General features: G+C 35.1%; 1 protein-coding gene across 6 annotated transcripts in view; it reads right to left on the reverse strand.

Annotated features, from left to right (window-relative positions):
• The window catches only part of KDM6A (lysine demethylase 6A), a 176,115-nt gene that overhangs the window by 120,840 nt on the left and 37,146 nt on the right, over positions 1 to 18,129 (reverse strand). The gene's annotated exons all lie outside the window — the stretch shown is intronic.

Consider the following 18,129-nt stretch of genomic DNA (forward strand, 5'->3'; position numbering starts at 1 on the left):
GTGGCCCGGACCCAGCGCTACCAGCAGTCCACCTCTGTTTGCAGCGTGGCCTCTCCTGCTGGCCTCTCCTTTCCAAGCCCAGCACAAGTAGCTGCCATCTGCAGATCACTTTTTAGCTCATACAGGTAGGCCTCAGGCAAAATACAGGTGGTGACTGACCTCGGCCTACAACTCCCAGGAGTCCCCACAGCCATCGCACCTGGGACAGCTACAGAACACATCCAAGCATCACCCAACCACCTCAATAAGCAACACACTAAAGGGGAAGACTCATCAAGCACCAGAGCCCTGCTGAAGTTAAGTCATGCTCCGCTGGGTAGGCCACATCCACAGTGGTTGCAGCCAGTCAGCCTAGGGATAAATCCCTCCCATTGACATTCCAACAGCAAGCCAAGGCTCAACTACAATAGAAGGGTGTACACAGCCCACATGGGGATTGGGGAAGGGGGCATACCTGGAGTGGCCAGCTTGGGTGAACAGGTAAGCTGTGCCACTGGACCCTATAGGACACCTACTACATTAGGTCATGCTACCAAGACAGGGAGTTACAGCAGCTCTACCTAATACATAGAAACAAACCCAGGGAGGCTGCCAAAATGAAAGACAAAGACACACATGTCCCAAATGAAAGAACAGAACAGAACTCCAGGAAAAAAGCTAAATGGAGACAAACAATCTGCTAGATGCAGAGTTCAAAATACTGGTTATAAGGATGCTCAAGAACTTAGTTGAGAACTTCAACAAAATGAAAAAGGGCATGGAAAACATAAAAAGAACCAGTCAAAAATGAAGAATACACTAACTGAAAGGAAAAATAATTTACAGGGAATCAAAAGTAGAGTTGATGAAGCCAAGAAGCAAACCAGCAATTTAGAATATAAGGAAAGAAAAAATACCCAACCGTTAACAGCAAAACTAAAAAAGAATCTGAAAAAATGAGGGTAGTGTAAGAAGCCTCTGTGACAACTTCAGGCATTCCAACATTAGCATCATGGGGGTGCTAGAAGGAGAAGACAGAACAAGAAACTGAAAACCTATTTGAAAAAATAATGAGAAAATTTCCCTTACCTGGTGAAGGCAACAGACATACTACAAGTCAAAGAAGCACACACAGTCCTAAACAAGATGAACCTAATGAGGCCCACACCAAGACTCATCATAGTTAAAATGCAAAGGGTTAAAAAACAAAGAGAAAATCTTAAAAGCAGCCAAGAGACAGCTGTTAGTTACCAATAAAGGTGTTCCCATAAGACTGTCAGCTGATTTCTCAAAAGAAACATTGCAAGCCAGAAGAGATTGACATGGAATATTCAAAGTGATGAAAAGCAAAAATCTACAACCAAGATTATTCTATGCAGCAAAGCTATCATTTAGAATTCAAGGACATATAAAGAGCTCCCCAGACAAGGAAAAGCTAGAGTTCATCATCATCAAACCAGTGTTACACGAAATGTTAGAGTCTTCTTTAAGAAAAAAAAAAGACCATAAATATTAATAAAAAGGCAATAAATACATATATATCAACAACTGAATCTAAAAATTAAACAAGCAGAACAGAAACTCAGATACAGAGAACATTTACGTGGCTGTCAGATGAGAGGGAGGTTGAAGGGTGGATAATAAAGATGAAGGGATTATGAAGTACAAATTGGCCCTGACTGGTGTGCCTCAGTGAGTTGGGCATTGTCCTGCAAACCAAAAGGTTGCCAGCTGGAATGGAATCCCTTTCAGGGAGCACGCCTGGGTTGTGGGCCACGTTTCCGGTTGGGGGCATGCAAGAGGCAGCAGATTGATGTGTCAACCACATGTCAATGTTTCTCTCCCTCTCTTTTCCCCTCCCTTCTCCTCTCACTAAAAATAGATAAATATTTTTTTAAATAGTGCAAATTGGAAGTTACACAACAGTTTTCAGGATGTAAAGTACAGCATAGGGAATATAGTCAATGATATTCTAATAGCTCTGTATGGTGTCAGATTGAGATAATCACTCAGTTATATAATGTCTAATTACTGGAGTGTAAACCTAAAACTAATATAAAATTATATATCAACTTAAACAAAAGCTTTGAAATGACTAAAAAAAATTTCTTTGAGGGTTTACCACAGTGCTTAGCATTCCATTCCAAACTTACAACTGTTTCTTTACCTTCTCCTTAGCTTAAAAAACAAACAAAAAAAGAAACCCACAACACTCTCAATACTGTTTCAAGTTTCAAAATAATTTTGTCAAAATTACCCGGCTAATAATTTAGTGTAAAATGTGTTATAGTGTGTCTTAGAGTCACAAAACAAATAATAAAATGTACATGACTTCTCCAGTCTCTGGATACATTCCTAAGGTATGGTGCCCACAAAGTAACTGCAAGTTTCCATTATCAAAAAATCCTTTCACCACCAGTTCAAGAGCTTTTGATGGGGTAAGAAAATGTGATGTGGGGCAGAGTAACAATTTAAAATGCCTTGAGTTTTTCCTGTCCTGCAAAACAGCGAGCCATTGACAGTTTTCAAAGTGTATGACCTAAAATTCACCTATCCAAAGCACATCTATAAATACTCATCAAGAAGCTATCCTTAAACAAGGCAAATTCTGGGGTGATTTTACTATCCTTAAAGCCTAACATTTATAAAAGAACTGTCTTCAGTTCTAATTCTACTCTTAGCTATTTAAATGTGCATATGTACCAAATCAAAATTACTGAAACTAATCATTCTGCTTCCTTATTATTAAGAGTGCTTCAACAAAGTCTCGGAAATTACTATAATTTGGAGGCATAAAATTTCATAACCCTCTTTTAAGTCATATATAATCCTATTTGACAGATGGATAAGAGTACAAAAATATACCATATTTTACTGTGTATAATGTGCTCCCATGTATAATGTGCACCCACATTTTGGCCCTAACTTTCAGGGGGGAAAATCTTTTGTTTTAATTTTTAATTCAACACTTTATTTATTTATAGTTAGATACTTGTTTGTTGTATTATAAAGGAATTGCAATATTTATTTTTTAATATATTATGCTACAAGAAATTTCATGTAACAAATGATTATAAAACACAAGAATAGATACAAGGTATTTCAGGCACTACCCATGTATAATAAGCATCCTTATTTTTCTCTCAAAAAAAGTGGGCAAAAAAATGCACACTATATATGGCAAAATGTGGGTAATTTCTTTCAGTGCTTTTTAATATCAGAAAAAAATTTTAAATTATGGGGCTACAGAATGACAACTGTTAATTTTACATTAAATAAGTGAATTTTTAAAGCTATCAATGCCATTGTAAAAAAGCACTCATTAAAACAGTTGCTGTCTTCATGTTTTTAAACTCAGTAAGATATTTAGAAATTTTTCCTACTCCATTCTGACAATTTCTTTTGGCTTATTAGCATTAAATTTACAAGCAAATATAGCTTCATGGTAAAAAAGGATTCAAGATACAAACACAAAGAAATCCTGTTTAATGACCAAAGCAAAAAGATGGCAACATCCTGCATTTCCTGTTACCACCCTACCTAATGCTATTACCATGATCATCTAGTGACTATTTTCCATTTCCCATAAAACAAAGAAACATCTAAAATAAATACTATACATAACTCTGATCATGTGAAACATAACACAAGGTAAAAAGCAAAATGAGCAGATTTTAAATTAATCTACCCATATACTCAGACTTTATTAATAAATTTAAAAGATGGCCCCTGGCTGAAAATGGTTCAAAATTCATGATTTTGACTTTAGAATGGTAAAAAAGTGATATGCATTCAGTAGAAATTGGCTAGGCTAAGTTGTGATGTTTGGTAGGTTAGGTGTATTTGATCTTAATGTATTTTCAACTTCTGATGGGCTTATCCATTATAAGTGAAGGAGCACCTATAATATCCAAAAAAACTAGCATGCAAACACCAACTAATGTTGGTGGTCAGAGACTATGCTGACAGAGCCAAATATCAAACAAAATGAAGATGAACAAAACAGCAGAATAGTTTCCAAAAGCCTTGTGTCACCACTTCACAGCAAAACATCCTGAATTTATTTGATATGTGTGAGGTAAACACTGATATTAAATACAGACAAATACTGACAATTTTTAAGGAATATTTAGAGGGAAAAAATGAGATAATATCCACTATTACAGACTGATAGAATAACCTAGAACTAACCACAGTATTTTAATAATAATATTTTTACTTCAAAGGATAATTATAAATAGAAAAGATACATATGTTGCTTAGATTTAGAACAAAGTTCAGGTAAACTATAAAGTAAAACTATTTCAATTAAAAGGGTTACTTTTCTATTCTTGCTCTTTTTTTAATTTTAAATATGCACAAGTATAATCATTCTCATAGAGGGATGTGTGTGTGTGTACTCACATGCAGAAAAAAAGGACTAGACTATAAAACAAACATTAAAAATAAAAGTCAATAGTTGAGCCATACAGCAACTTTTTATTTTGCCCATTTTATTTCTCTATATTTTCTGGATCTTTCACAATTAACTTATACCATTTCTACTCTTACAAAGAAATCATTAAAATTATTATGCCTTCCTCCAGGATACATCTTACCTTTAGTGTGAGGATAGTCAGAAAGTTGAATAACAATAATTTGTATCTATTATCAGCATCATTCAGTAGAGCACATTCTGCACTGATATAAATATTCCATAATCTGTGCTCCCCAATATAGTCACCCCTAGACACATGTGATTATTGAGCACTGAAAACATGGCTGGGTCAAGTCAACAACTGAATTTTCAAATTATTTCTTTTTAATTTTTATTTAAATAGACAGATAACTACTGTAGAGATAAGATAATTTTTAAGGCTTCAAAATAACTGAATATTCAATCCACATGCTAAATACTAGGAAAGCAGAATCCTATAAACATAATGGAATATCTTCCATTGAGGATGAGCAATGCCCTCCACAAGAATAACTTTTACAGCCTATAGTAGTTTACAGCTAGTAGCTTACATATTTATAATCCTTACCACCTAATGGGGAAAACTTTGAGAACAAAAATAAACAGTTAATCATTAAACTCTAGACTCAAAGTAAAGTGAACTAAGATACTCGAAGCTTGGTAGAGAACTTGGATGTCTTCTTCCCCACTATAGTGCCATTTTCCACAATGTTCGATTTGTGCTTGATTTCTGCTTTATTTTTATTACTTGAAAAATCTGTTATCTCAGAACTAACACTATTCATTACCTTCTACTTCTAAACTTTGATAAATTATAGAGCTCATGAGCACAGACACGTAACCGATTTTTTTTCATGTTAGGCATAAAAAGTCTTTTATGATCAACTTGGTCAGCTCCTAGCTAAAATATGATACTAACATTTTACAACTGTTAGATACAGGCAACTCTTAAAAGAAGTGATTTTTTTTTTTCAATTTAAAAGATTGGCTAAAGTAGCCGGGTGACATACAAATGAGTAGAATAAATTAATGGAGATTTATGTTCTCCAATGTTCTTCTTTTTTCCATTTTTTACGATGACCACTAATCCCTGAGACAGAATCTCAAAGCAGTCCTAGTTTGGTAGCTAGCGTTTAAGAAGCGCCTCCCCCTCTATCAGGCTCCCAGGTACTTACTATCTACCTCCCCCACCTATAAATCACGTTAGGGGAGAGGCCATACCCAACCCATGATCACATAACAGGGGCTTAATATATTATTTCTTGAATTAACAAAGCAATGTTATTTTTTATTTTAGTTTCTCAAATAACCCTCTATTCTTTGTCCTAAACTTTTCATTTCTTAAGAACTGCAAGTTGGGATGCTATCAATTAATCCTACTAGTTATTTAAAAATCATTTCCAGCCCTGGCTGGTGTAGCACAGTGGATTGAGCACGGGCCTGCGAACCAGAAGATAGCAGTTCGATTCCCCATCAGGGCACATGCCTGGGTTGCAGGCCAGTTCCCAGCAGGGGCCAGTTCCCAGCAGGGGATGCACCAAAAAAAGCAACCATACATTGATATTTCTCTCCTTCTCTCCTTCCCTTCCCTTCTAAAGATAAATAAATAAAATAAAATAAAATAAAAAAGACTACTTTAAAAAAAATCATTTCCATTAAGGTATAAATCACTAATGTTTTAAATGAACCAAAACTTTTAAGTTAAATATAATAAAAAAACAAGCATGCAGTTCCGTCCATACTTCCTAAAAGACAGCCAGTCCTACAAGATGCTTTAAAAGCTACTTACAAAAGATTAAGCAATTTACATGCAGATTACAGATCAACATTTATCTATGAAATGTGGCTACTAAAAAAGTATTCATGGCCCAAATTAATAAAGCATATTATACACATCAACACAAATAATCAGCTCAGCAAGATTTACTCTGACCAGGTCTCTACAATTATCTATCACCTGGTGAGTGCCAAAATTTAGCAGGTGCTAGTAACAAAGGGCTACAAATTTGGTGAAGGACAGAAAAACTATTGTATAAAAATTATTTTGAGTAGAATCATCAGGGATGCTGTAGCTTTCCTCAAATATTTAAAAAGCTGTCACTTTAGAGAGAAGACTAATTGCACTTTGGGTAACTTCAGACATCAGACCAATAAATGGGTATAAACTACAAGCAAGTTTAACTCAGTTCAATCAGAAAGGAAGAAAACTTAAATGGGCCATCTTTCTTTGGTTCATACCAAGATAAAGGATTCAAGCATAAATTACTAAGCTATCTTAGTGAGAATTAGAAAGGAGACATCTTACTTTGGATATAATCTTTTTAAAGATTCCTTGGGCTTCTACAATTAAGCATACAATGTGTCATATTATGTATAATACATACACACAAGCACACACATGTGTGAATGCATCTAGGCTTAATTTCATGATTACTCTGAGCTTCCAGAATAAATTTCTTTTGTTTTTAAATATTTTATTTATTTATCTTTAGAGGGGAAGGGAAGGAGAGAAATATCAATGTATGGTTGCCTCTCATGAGTCCCCTGCTGGGAACTGGCCTGCAACCCAGGCATGTGCCCTGACTGGGAATCGAACCGTGATCCTGTGGTTCGCAGGCCCGCGCTCAATCCACTGAGCTACACCAGCCAGGGCCAGAATAAATTTCTATATAAACAATCTTTACCTGATCCCCCAAAACCCTAAAATTGTCTGCATCACTAAAGCTGATATCCTTTCCCAGAAATGTGCCCTGTAAATCAAAATTCCTCCCCTTTCTATAGACTCTGCAATGCTTTTGACTGACTACTTTTAAAACACCTTAGGAACTTGAAAGGCTTGAAAGTACCTGAGTCTAAATCATTTTTTGAAATTTCAACACACCACATTTTTTTAAATGAAGGAAGAGTTACACGCTTAAAATGATACAAAGCATTACTGATTCTTAATAACATATCTATTCCTGAACTTACATATCAGAGTTTTCTTTTTAACTTCATTTGCTATTTTTGGAAAAGTTAAAATTGACACATCATCAGTTCTAAAGGGTATACTATAGTGAAGTCTTTCTCCCAGTCCTGACCCAAACCACTCACAGTTCCCTTTCCCAGAAGCAACAAACATTAAAAAATATTTTACTATATTCAAGATTATTTTGTGCAATGCAAGCACATAGTTTCCCCACACTTGAGTATTTTATATAACCACTGTTCTGTAACTTGCTTCAAACTCCTGGCATCCCTGACATTGTTTCTTCTCTCATTTTCTGTCAATAGAACCCCTAAATTTAATTAGGCATGTTTACATAGAATAAATACTGGGATACTCAGCCATGGAATAGGAAGTTCTGGCCAACTGGACATAAGGAAAACACATGCTCTGCTTCAACCCCATCTCTCCTCCTAGCTGGAATCACCGAGATGGTAGAAGCCACAGTCTTTAAAATAATGTATATTTAAAATTGGAGGGAAGTCCAAGTTTCTGGAACAGTCGTATTGCAGAGCAGCCAGAAACTGACTGCATCTGAGAAGAGGGAGGAAAGGAAGGAAGGAACCCAGAGACTAATAAAATAATCATTAATATATACAAAAAGGATAAAGAAAACAAAAAGGAAATCTCGTTAACTTCACCCATAACATTTTAGAGAAGATATAAGAACTTACACATGTGTTACTCTACACTATCTCCCTCACTGCAATTTTCAAGTAATATACATCATGTTTTATTTGTATCACAACAAAATCAGTATATATCTCACCTTGCTTTATTTTAAATCGTGTAAGTCGTTATTCAAAAAGACATACACATCCAAATCAAATCACCAACAAAATACAAAAATAAATCAACAAAAAAAAGCCTCAATTCTTTACCATGTTTTCTCACCTTCCTTTATTTTAAATCATATAAATCATTATTCAAAAAGACATACACATCCAAAGCAAAACAAATCAGCAACAAATACAAAAATAAATCAACAAAAAGTTACCATATTCAAAAAAAGGCTTGTGTGGCAGAAAAACATGACTGTTCCTATATATATAGATAATAATACACCAATTCAGACAAAATGTAGTGTATTATCTGAAAAATGTTAAATGCTTTCACCCTACTTCTTTTTGTTTGTACCTTCTGAATTATATCTCCTTAGTTTACCTGCTGTTGTTACTTTTCTGTTTAGTACAGTTGTCAAAGCAAGGCCAAATACAGCTTCAGTAAAGCAGATTAGGCTGTACTGTCTCAACCATTTGGCCAGTTTACTAACTCTAAAACCTTTACTGTTGATGCGTGCAGCCAAATGAACTGATGAATTCTACATTAACACACATGCACATATACACACCCACGGCCAACAATGAATTTTTAAAAAGCTGTTGGGTTAGAACAGCTTAGTTATTTTCCAAATAATGTGTTTCTATATTATGCTAAATGTAACTGTGCAGATAGGGTATAATCGAGTACATTGTTTATAAAGCCTCATTCAAATTAGGCTCATGAATTAAATCTTAAATAATCTTTAAAATAATGTATATTTAAAATTTGGAGGTAAGGAAAATATGAGGTAGAATTTCAGCAGTGACTTCTATGAATATATAGCCCAGAGTAATCCTGCGATTTACCACATAAAGCAATAAACATTATACCCTATTTTTACCTCATTTGCTTTCTACTCCAGAGGGTATACTATTTATCTAGAGGTAGACAGAGACAATCTTACAAGCAATCATTCTCCCTGTCATTTCAGCTGTACATGTTTAACTCAAAATTCCAAAAATATACCAATAGGAAAAAGGCCATCTACAACAGAATTATGTAGACCAAATATCCATGAAGGTAAGACACTGTATCTATAATGCTTGCTATAGGGGTGTCCAATCTTTTGGAGTCTCTGCACTACACTGGAAGAAGAGTTGTTTAGAGCCACACATTAAATGCATTGCAACACGTATTCACAAAAATGATCTCATGTTTTAAGTAAATTTTACACTTTTGTGTTGGGCCGCAGGTTAGACACCCCTGGATGCAATTCAAATAAATGTGTTTAGTAGCAAAGTATGCATCCATTTGCCTTACACATATTTCTAAAATAATAAATGCACAAAAAAAGGAAGGAACAAGCACCTCATTGGGGGAGGGGAGGAAGACAAATTTATGAACATGAACTACATTTGAAATAATCTGCTCTGAACTCAACGACTTCTCATACGTAGAAGGCACTTAGACTTATTAAATGAACAATCCTAAAACTAGAGAAACTGCAACATAATTAAGACTCCTCCCCAAAGGTAGTACACTAAAAAAAAATAATAAAAAAAACCTTTTAAGCAGTCTCGATACACATTTCCAGACTTTTATCTATGCACATATACAAATAGTACAAATCTTGGTATATGACTTTACAAGCAATGTTTCATTCAGTATTATTAACTGCTTACCATGTCAAAACATACCAGAACATATAAATCAACAGTCAACTAACAACTGTATAGCATTTTGCTACATAGTTGTCATAGTTTGTTTCTACTGGAGAGTACCTGGTTGTTAACCAAGTTTTTATTATTATTACCTGATAAACATAATTTGGCCAATTTATATTTCTACAGGATGTGTTCCTCCCAGCCAAATGGAAAGCACAATTTAAGCTTTCAATAATCTCACCAGTAAAGCTGAACCAATATAATCTTTCACCACCAATTCTCATTTTCAGTTTTATTTTTCCAAATACGTATCAGCTAAGTTTATTACTTCTCCCATGAACTATCAACCTGTTCACAGATATAAACAGTGTTCTTCTAAATGATTTGTCAGGTACTATTTATATATTGTTATATATAATGTTGTTACAGAATCTCTCTCTTGGTTTGCAGTTACCTATAAATTCGAGTTTTTAATGTAAAAGGCTCCCTATTTTCTCAAAACCAACCACCACTTCCTTTACAATGTGTATGATAGGTTCAGAATTAGAAAACCCCCACCCCCTGACCTGATAAACATTCACCAATATTTTCTTCTAGTGTAAACAAACAACCTAATTCCATTTCTCTTTCCTATGCAATTTTGTACTGGCCCAGCAAGATTCAGGATCTGTATTCTTCCCCTTCTCATGAACTAAAAACCAACATACATACATAGTTGTTTCTGAGATGTACAGTATATTCTTACAAGCTTTCTAACAAATGTACTAAGGATGGGTAATAGGAGTGCTAAGACAGCCTCGGGGGCTGCCAGGCAAAAAAATAGCCAGGGTGTCTCCAGGGCTGCCAGGCAAAACACAGTTAAGGGCTCTCAGCCAGAGCCCTTGTGTATGTAGCACCACCAATCTTAAATGCCTTCAATAGTAACTCCTGGTAATTATTACGAACTATCATTTTTTTCATGCATGCCATAAAATTAGAAGTATTGAGAAATACTTCCACTTCAAGCAACCTAGAGAGCCACTCTAGTAAAAACCAACATGTCAGACAAAACATGGTGGCAATGGGAATTACACATGTTCTTAGTGTAAAGTTGACCTAGCAAGAAAGTTAGAAACAATGGGCTTGGGGAGTGGGGGGATGAAAGTTTAAAGAGACAAAGGAACCAGATGATCACGGTTCGATTCCCAGCCAGGGCACATGCCTGGGTTGCAGGCCAGTTCCCCGCAGGGGACCCAAGAGAGGCAACCATACATTGATATTTCTCTCCCTCTCTCCTTCTCTACCCCTCTAAAGATAAATAAATAAACTTTTTTTTAAAAAGGGAAGAAAAAGGGCAAAAATATACCGCATAAATATAACCAAAAGAGAGTTGGCACTGTACCAGATGCCATAAATTACAATAACGACACAGAAATAAAGAGAACTGGTACATGAATACAAATATTTACCAAAAGAGCTCAGAAAGACACATTCACATGTATGGAAACTTATAACAAAATAAGCAAACAATATCCTAACCAAAATATGGTGGCAAGCCTATAGGTTATTTCTAAGGGAAAGGGGAAAAAAGGGGGTGGAAATTCAGGGAGACATTGGACTCCTATAACCCATTCCCGATGGATTAAAGACCTAAATGTAAATGGCAAAATATCTAAACCTTTTAGAAGAAAGCATAGCAAAATGCCTTTTGACATCAGGATAGGGTAGGATTTCTTTAAAAACAGACTTAATTGAACAATAAAAAAATAAACCAAAAATTTAAAAAATAGATTTTAAAAATGCAAGTTATGAAAAAGAATGTTGACATATTAATTCAACTACATTAATATTTGAACCACGTAAGTATAAAGAAAGGCAAGTCACAAACTAGGAAATTATAGTAACGAAGTATTCATATTCAGAATAAATAAATCTCCTAAGAATCAATAAGAAAAAACAAGTAACTACTGAGGAAAATCTGACCTGCCACTATCGGCTATAAAGTGTAAGAGTGAGCAACAAGGCAAAACACAATCAAATTAACTGCTGATTAATAAAGATCAAGCGACAGAGAGTTGCATTAACCACTCCCTAGTCTCATGTTTACTAAGCCACTAGAAAGTCAATCTTGCTCCAGCCTACCATAAATATAAATTTATCCAATATGACTGGAAAGGTTTTTAGCTCAGGAAGTAAAAGAGTCAAAGTATCAAGCAAATTCAGGTATCTCGCATCATTAGTGCTTCTTTTAACAATCTGTTTCACTAGTTTGAAAAGGTTCATTTGGGGAAAAAAAGTTATAAAAACATACTTTGCCAAAAATCTGAATTTAAAAGGGAACTGCCTTAACACTAAATACTAATTTATTCTCATATAAAATATGAAAATTGACCACCCAAAATACTATTTAGTTTAAGTCTCTAATAAGTTCATATTCAATTTTCTGTTAAACTGTCAAATTTACAAATTTGATGGTTACAAATACTGTGCAATAAAAATCAACCAACTAAGGAGAAACATTAAATTTAGCTTCTGCAAACAAGACAAACACATTTTAATTACTAGAATGACATACTTCTTGATATCTCAATCCACCATTCTACAAGGATTTAAATTTCTTAAATCTTTGGACTTCAGCTACCCGCCGATATGCAGTGAAACAGACCAAATTTACTTCTGAATGAAATAACTTGAGAGAGAGAGAGAGAAATGTGTAAAATAAAGGCTTTCAGTCATATCAGGGATAACATGACAGTAATCTTCGAGAAAGAGAAAAACAGGCTGTGAGTTCTACGATTACCCCAAGTTTACTGCCTAGAAACACTGCAACATAGGTATGGGGAATTTTCTTGCCCAAATCAATGCCAGCTGGAATAAAGTGAAACAACATCTTTATAGTTACTGAAAGGAAAAGAAATGTGTTACCTACAATTCTATAATCAGCAAAAATACCTTTCAAAAAAAAGAAAAAAGTACAGTTTTTCAGAAACACAGAATTGAAAGAATTCAATTTAAGAAATGTTAAAAAAAATTTCTCAGGCAGAAGGAAAATTATAACAGACAAAACTCTTGATGCAGAACACAGAAGGAAGACCACTAGAAATGGTAGCTGCACAGGTAATTATAAAAGATATTTTTCCTACTTTTTTAGTGACTCCTTAAAACATAACTGATGTAAAATATCTGCTGAGATAAACAAAAAACCTCCTAGGTAAATTTAGCAAGATCACAATATACAAATATAACATACAAAACAATAAATTGTATTTTTATGCACTAATAATGAATAGTTGGAAACAGAATTTTAAAAATCTTTATAATAGCTCCAAAAACATGAAATATATCGATATAATTCTAACAGTTATGTGCAGCAGAATCCATATGCTGAAAACTCCAAAACACTGATCAAAAATTCAAAGACCTAATAAGGGCAGAAACATACCATGTTCAGGAATTGGAAGACTCAGAATTTTAAGATGAGAATTCCAATTAAATTTATAGACTTAATGAAATTCCAATAAAAATCCAAGTAGAATTTTTTTATAGATACAGATGAGCTGATTATAAATCTTATGTGTAAAGGCAAAGAAGCTAGAATAACCAAAACAATATTGGAAAATAGCAAGTTGAAGGGCCCACATGACACAATTTTAAGCCCTATTATGAAGATATTATGAAGAAATCAATTAGCCCTGGCTGGTGTAGCTCAATGGATTGAGTGCAGGCCTGTGAACCAAAGGATCGCGGTTCAGTTCCCTGTCAGGGCACATTCCTGGGTTGCAGGCCAGGTCCCAGCAGGGGACGAACGAGAGGCAACCATACATCTATATTTCTATATGTCTCTCCCTCTCTCTTTCCCTTCCCCTCTAAAGTTAAATAAATGAAATCTTAAAAAAAAAAGAAAGAAATTAATTAAATCCACAAGCCATCACTACATGCCTATTTGAATGGCTAAAATTTTTCCCAGCTTTATTGATATGTGATTGACATATAACATTGTGTAAATTTAAGATGTACAATGTGACTATATATTTAAATAATTACCACAATAAGATCAGGTAGCATATCCATCATTTCACATAGTTACTATTTTTTAATATGTTGAGAACACTTAAGATCTACTCTAAGCATCTTTCAAGTCTACAATACAAGGTTAACTATAACCATATTAGATACTTCGGAATTTATCCTTCTTGTAACTGGAAGTTTGTACCTTTTGACCAACCTCTCCCCTGGCAAATACCAATTTACCCTCTCCTTCTATGAGTTGGACTTTAGATTACGCATGTAGTGGGATCATACAGTATTTGTCTTTCTGTGATTGATTTAATTCACTTAGTATAATGTCCTCACAGTTTATGAAATTTTTAAAATGTGACAGTATCAAGTGTTAATAAGGATGCAGAATAACAGAAACGCTCATACATTGCTGGTGAGAATATTAAAATGGTACTGTTGCTCTAGAACACTACTTGACAATTAAGTATGAAGTTAGACATACATTTATCATCTGACCCAGTAATCCTAGTCCCAAATATTTACCCTAGAATTAAAAACTTGTGGCCCTGACTAGTGTGGTTCAGCTGGGCACCATTCCTGCAAAGCAAAAGGTGGCCAGTTGATTCCCAGTAGGGGCAGATACCCTGGGTTGCAGATTTGATCCTTGGACAAGGTGCTTACAAGAGGCAACCAATTGGTACTTCTCTTCCTCTCTACCTCCCTTCCTCTCTTTCTAAAAATAAATACATAAATAAATAAACTTGTATTCATAAGAAAACCTGTACACAATGTTTATAGCAGCTTTATTCATAATTAATGAAAATGGGAAACAACTGAAATATTCAACAGGTAAATGAATAAACTGTGGTACATCTATCTAATGGAATTATACTTAGCAATATTAAAAAAATAAACTTTGTGATAGCCCAGTGGGATATCAGGAGGTTTGTGCTACATGCTTGAAAAAAAAAAAAGAGGACCAAAACCACAGTGCATAATGTATATATACTGTATCAATTATGTATTAATTTGTTTTAATAAAAGTGTATCCCTGACTGTTAAAAAAAAAAACTTTGACATATAACATGGTTGAATCTCAAAGGTATACATGCTGAGTAAAAGAAGCCAGTCTCAAAAGATCACATAGTACATACATTTGTCAAAATTCAAAAAGCTACAACAGGTAAAATTAAATATATGTAAATTATACCTCAACAAGGTTTATTTTTAATGTGACTACAATGCTTAATGTAAAAAACAGTAACAATGCACTATAGGGTTTATAACATGTATATAAGTAAAATGTATGACAATAACACAAAAGATCAGGGTGAGAGACAGAAATATAAGCATAGTTTATATTACAAGGTCTGTACTATGCATGACATGGTATAATATAATTTGAAGGTAGACTGTGGTAAGTTAAAGTTAAAATTAAGAAAATTGCTCAAACCAGTAAGTGTAATATTCAAGGTCAATATACAAAGGCAACTGTATTCCTATATACCAGCAATAAACAATTGAAATTTGAACTGTTTAAGGATTTTATTTATTTATTTTTAGAGCAGGAAGAAGGGAGGGAGAAAGAGAGGGAGAAAAACATCAATGCAAGAGAAACATGGACCTCTTCGTTCACCGGGAATCCAACAGGCGACCTTTCTCACTTTGCAAGACCAGACAATACCCAACCAACTGAGCCATGTAGGTCAGGGCATTGATGTATTTTTTTCAAATATGATTTACAACAGCGCCAAAAAACCCCACAGTACTTAGGTAAACAACAATGTTGGAATAAAAGGGGGAGGAAGGTAATGACTAGAATGCTGCATTGCCCAAGAAAAGGTAAAATGTACCAATTAGACTTTAAAAAATAAAAAATGCATACTGTAATCCTAAGGCAGCTGTTTTCAGAGTGTGGTTCATAGACAGCTGGGAGTCTCCTAAATCCTTTCAGAAGATCTGCTAAGTCAAAATTATTTTCATTATAATACTAACACATTATTTCTCCTTTTAACTACTGACATTTATACCGATGATGCAAAAGCAATGATGGGTAGAGAACTGCTGCCACTTTGGGAGGAGTCAAGGCAGAGACACCAAACTGAACTAGAAATCGTCCTATTCTTCATCACCAAGCACTTACAGTTTTTTTTAAATGCATTTCATTTAATAATACCCTTCATGAAACAGTAAAAATCATTTTATTAAATGTCAACCGCTGAGTAGACATTGTTTTCTTAATCTGAGATAAAACGGGAACTTCATTTGAAGCATTTCTGCTTCACAGTAAAATAAATACAAAGGCTGTACTGAGGGAATAGATGCACGCGATTGTTTAAGTTGTAAACTGAACTAGCCTCTTTTTTCATGAACACCATTTCCCCCCAAAAAGAACAGCTGACAAACTATGTTTATTCAGATTTACATAGTCGGAACACATTTTCTTTTTTTTTATTGTAGTTTTTCCATTACCATTTACCCCCTTATACCCTCCTTCCACCTCCACCTGCTCCCCACAGTCACCACATTATTGCCCGTATCTGTGAGCTCTTTCTTTTTTGCTCAATCCCCCGCTCCTCACATCACCCAGACATTTTCTCAAACACAAATGAAATGAGTTTGTCATTTCAAGAAAAGCAACTAACAGTAATTGGTTGCCAATGATCTAACTTTATTTTTTTATTTTAATTTTAGTTTAATTCTTGTTCAAGTACAGTTTTCTGTCTTATATTCCCAGCCCTGCCCCTCCCCAGTGCTCCCACCTCCCTCCCATTTCTGGCCCCCACCTTAGTTATTGTCCATGTGTCCTTTATACTTGTTCATGTGAGTCCATCCCCTTTTCCCCTATGATTCTCTCCCCTCTTCCCTCTGGACCCTGTCAGCCTGTTCTGTATTTGAGTGTCATTGGTCATATTTTGCTTGCCTGTTTGTTTTGTTGTTTAGATTCCTGTTAAAGGTGAGATCATATGGTATTTGTCTTTCACCGCCTGGCTTATTTCGCTCAGCATAATGCTCTCCACTTCCATACATGATGGTGCAAATGGTAGGAGTTCCTTCTTCCTTTCTGCAGCATAGAATTCCATTGCGTAAATGTACCTTAGCTTTTTGATCCATTCATTTACTGATGGGCATCCAGGTTGCTTCCAACTGATTCCAAGCAGAAATTGGAATATTGAAAAACATATATACACCTCCACTGTGAGCATGGCAGCTCCCCCAAATTTAAAGGTTTTTCAAATGAGATTGGTGATAATATTAAAGAATGTATTTTTTGATATTATACAATAAAGTATGTTGACATTCTGATAGTGCTTCCCTGCTGTACCTTCCTTCAGGCTCACCCAACTACTCCAAACCAAAATGTTACCAATGATGTTTCTTCAATCCATTAAAAACATCTCTTCTCTACTATTCAGGGGATATAGTATCATTTCAGTATCTACAAAACCTCACTATGCTGCGTGCTCATCTTTAAAGAAAAGAAAAATTCAGTGTATCATCAACTCACTGATATACCCAAAGCCTATGACAATATCAATAAATCATGAAAGGTTATAATACAACAATATATTGCAATCATTTATGGTATATATTCTAAGTAATACATTACTTATGAGTGAAAGGTCAACAAACCTCCTCTGTGGACAAATCTGATCTTGTGGTTAACTAGCTCTTTTACTTCTAAAACCTGAACAGGGTGTAATGTGAGTTGTGTTACTAGCAACAGGGATTATGATTTTAGAAGAGTTACCTCTGTTTGACGAGATAAATCTAGAGTGAAAGAACTGCAAATGCAGCTTTGAACATTTGGTAGAATGCCACAGCTTTTGGATTTTCTATGTATAGGGACGCTTAACTGGGAATGTCCCTATAGAGACTACAGGGTGAGTGTGCCGTGAAAGTTACAAAAGACATTGGTTCCTATTTGGAATGGGTGTTTGGAGGGATGTAGATGTGCCTGTGGTGGGCATTGTGTGTGTGTGTGTGTGTGTGTGTGTGTTCTAAGCCAGGTGTAGTAGGCTAAATAAAACATGACTTTACATGGCAAAAGATATAATTGGGGATCTTGAAAGGAACTGCCTGACATGGGTTATCTGAGTGGGCCATAAATGCTATAACCCTAACACTTCTATGGGAGAGGAAGGAGTGAAGGTTCTCAGACAGGTACTCAGAGGAGATAAGAGATGTGAAGACCAGCCACCAGAAACGAGAAAGAAGAAACAGGTTATCCACTACAGCTTCCAGCTTGCCCTACTCTGCACTGCCAACCATGTTTTTGGGCTTCAGGCCTCCAGAACTGTAAG

The sequence above is a fragment of the Sturnira hondurensis genome, unplaced genomic scaffold (genome assembly GCF_014824575.4).
Source record: "Sturnira hondurensis isolate 20B ecotype Veracruz unplaced genomic scaffold, ASM1482457v3 Scaffold0023495, whole genome shotgun sequence".
Taxonomy (NCBI): domain Eukaryota; kingdom Metazoa; phylum Chordata; class Mammalia; order Chiroptera; family Phyllostomidae; genus Sturnira; species Sturnira hondurensis.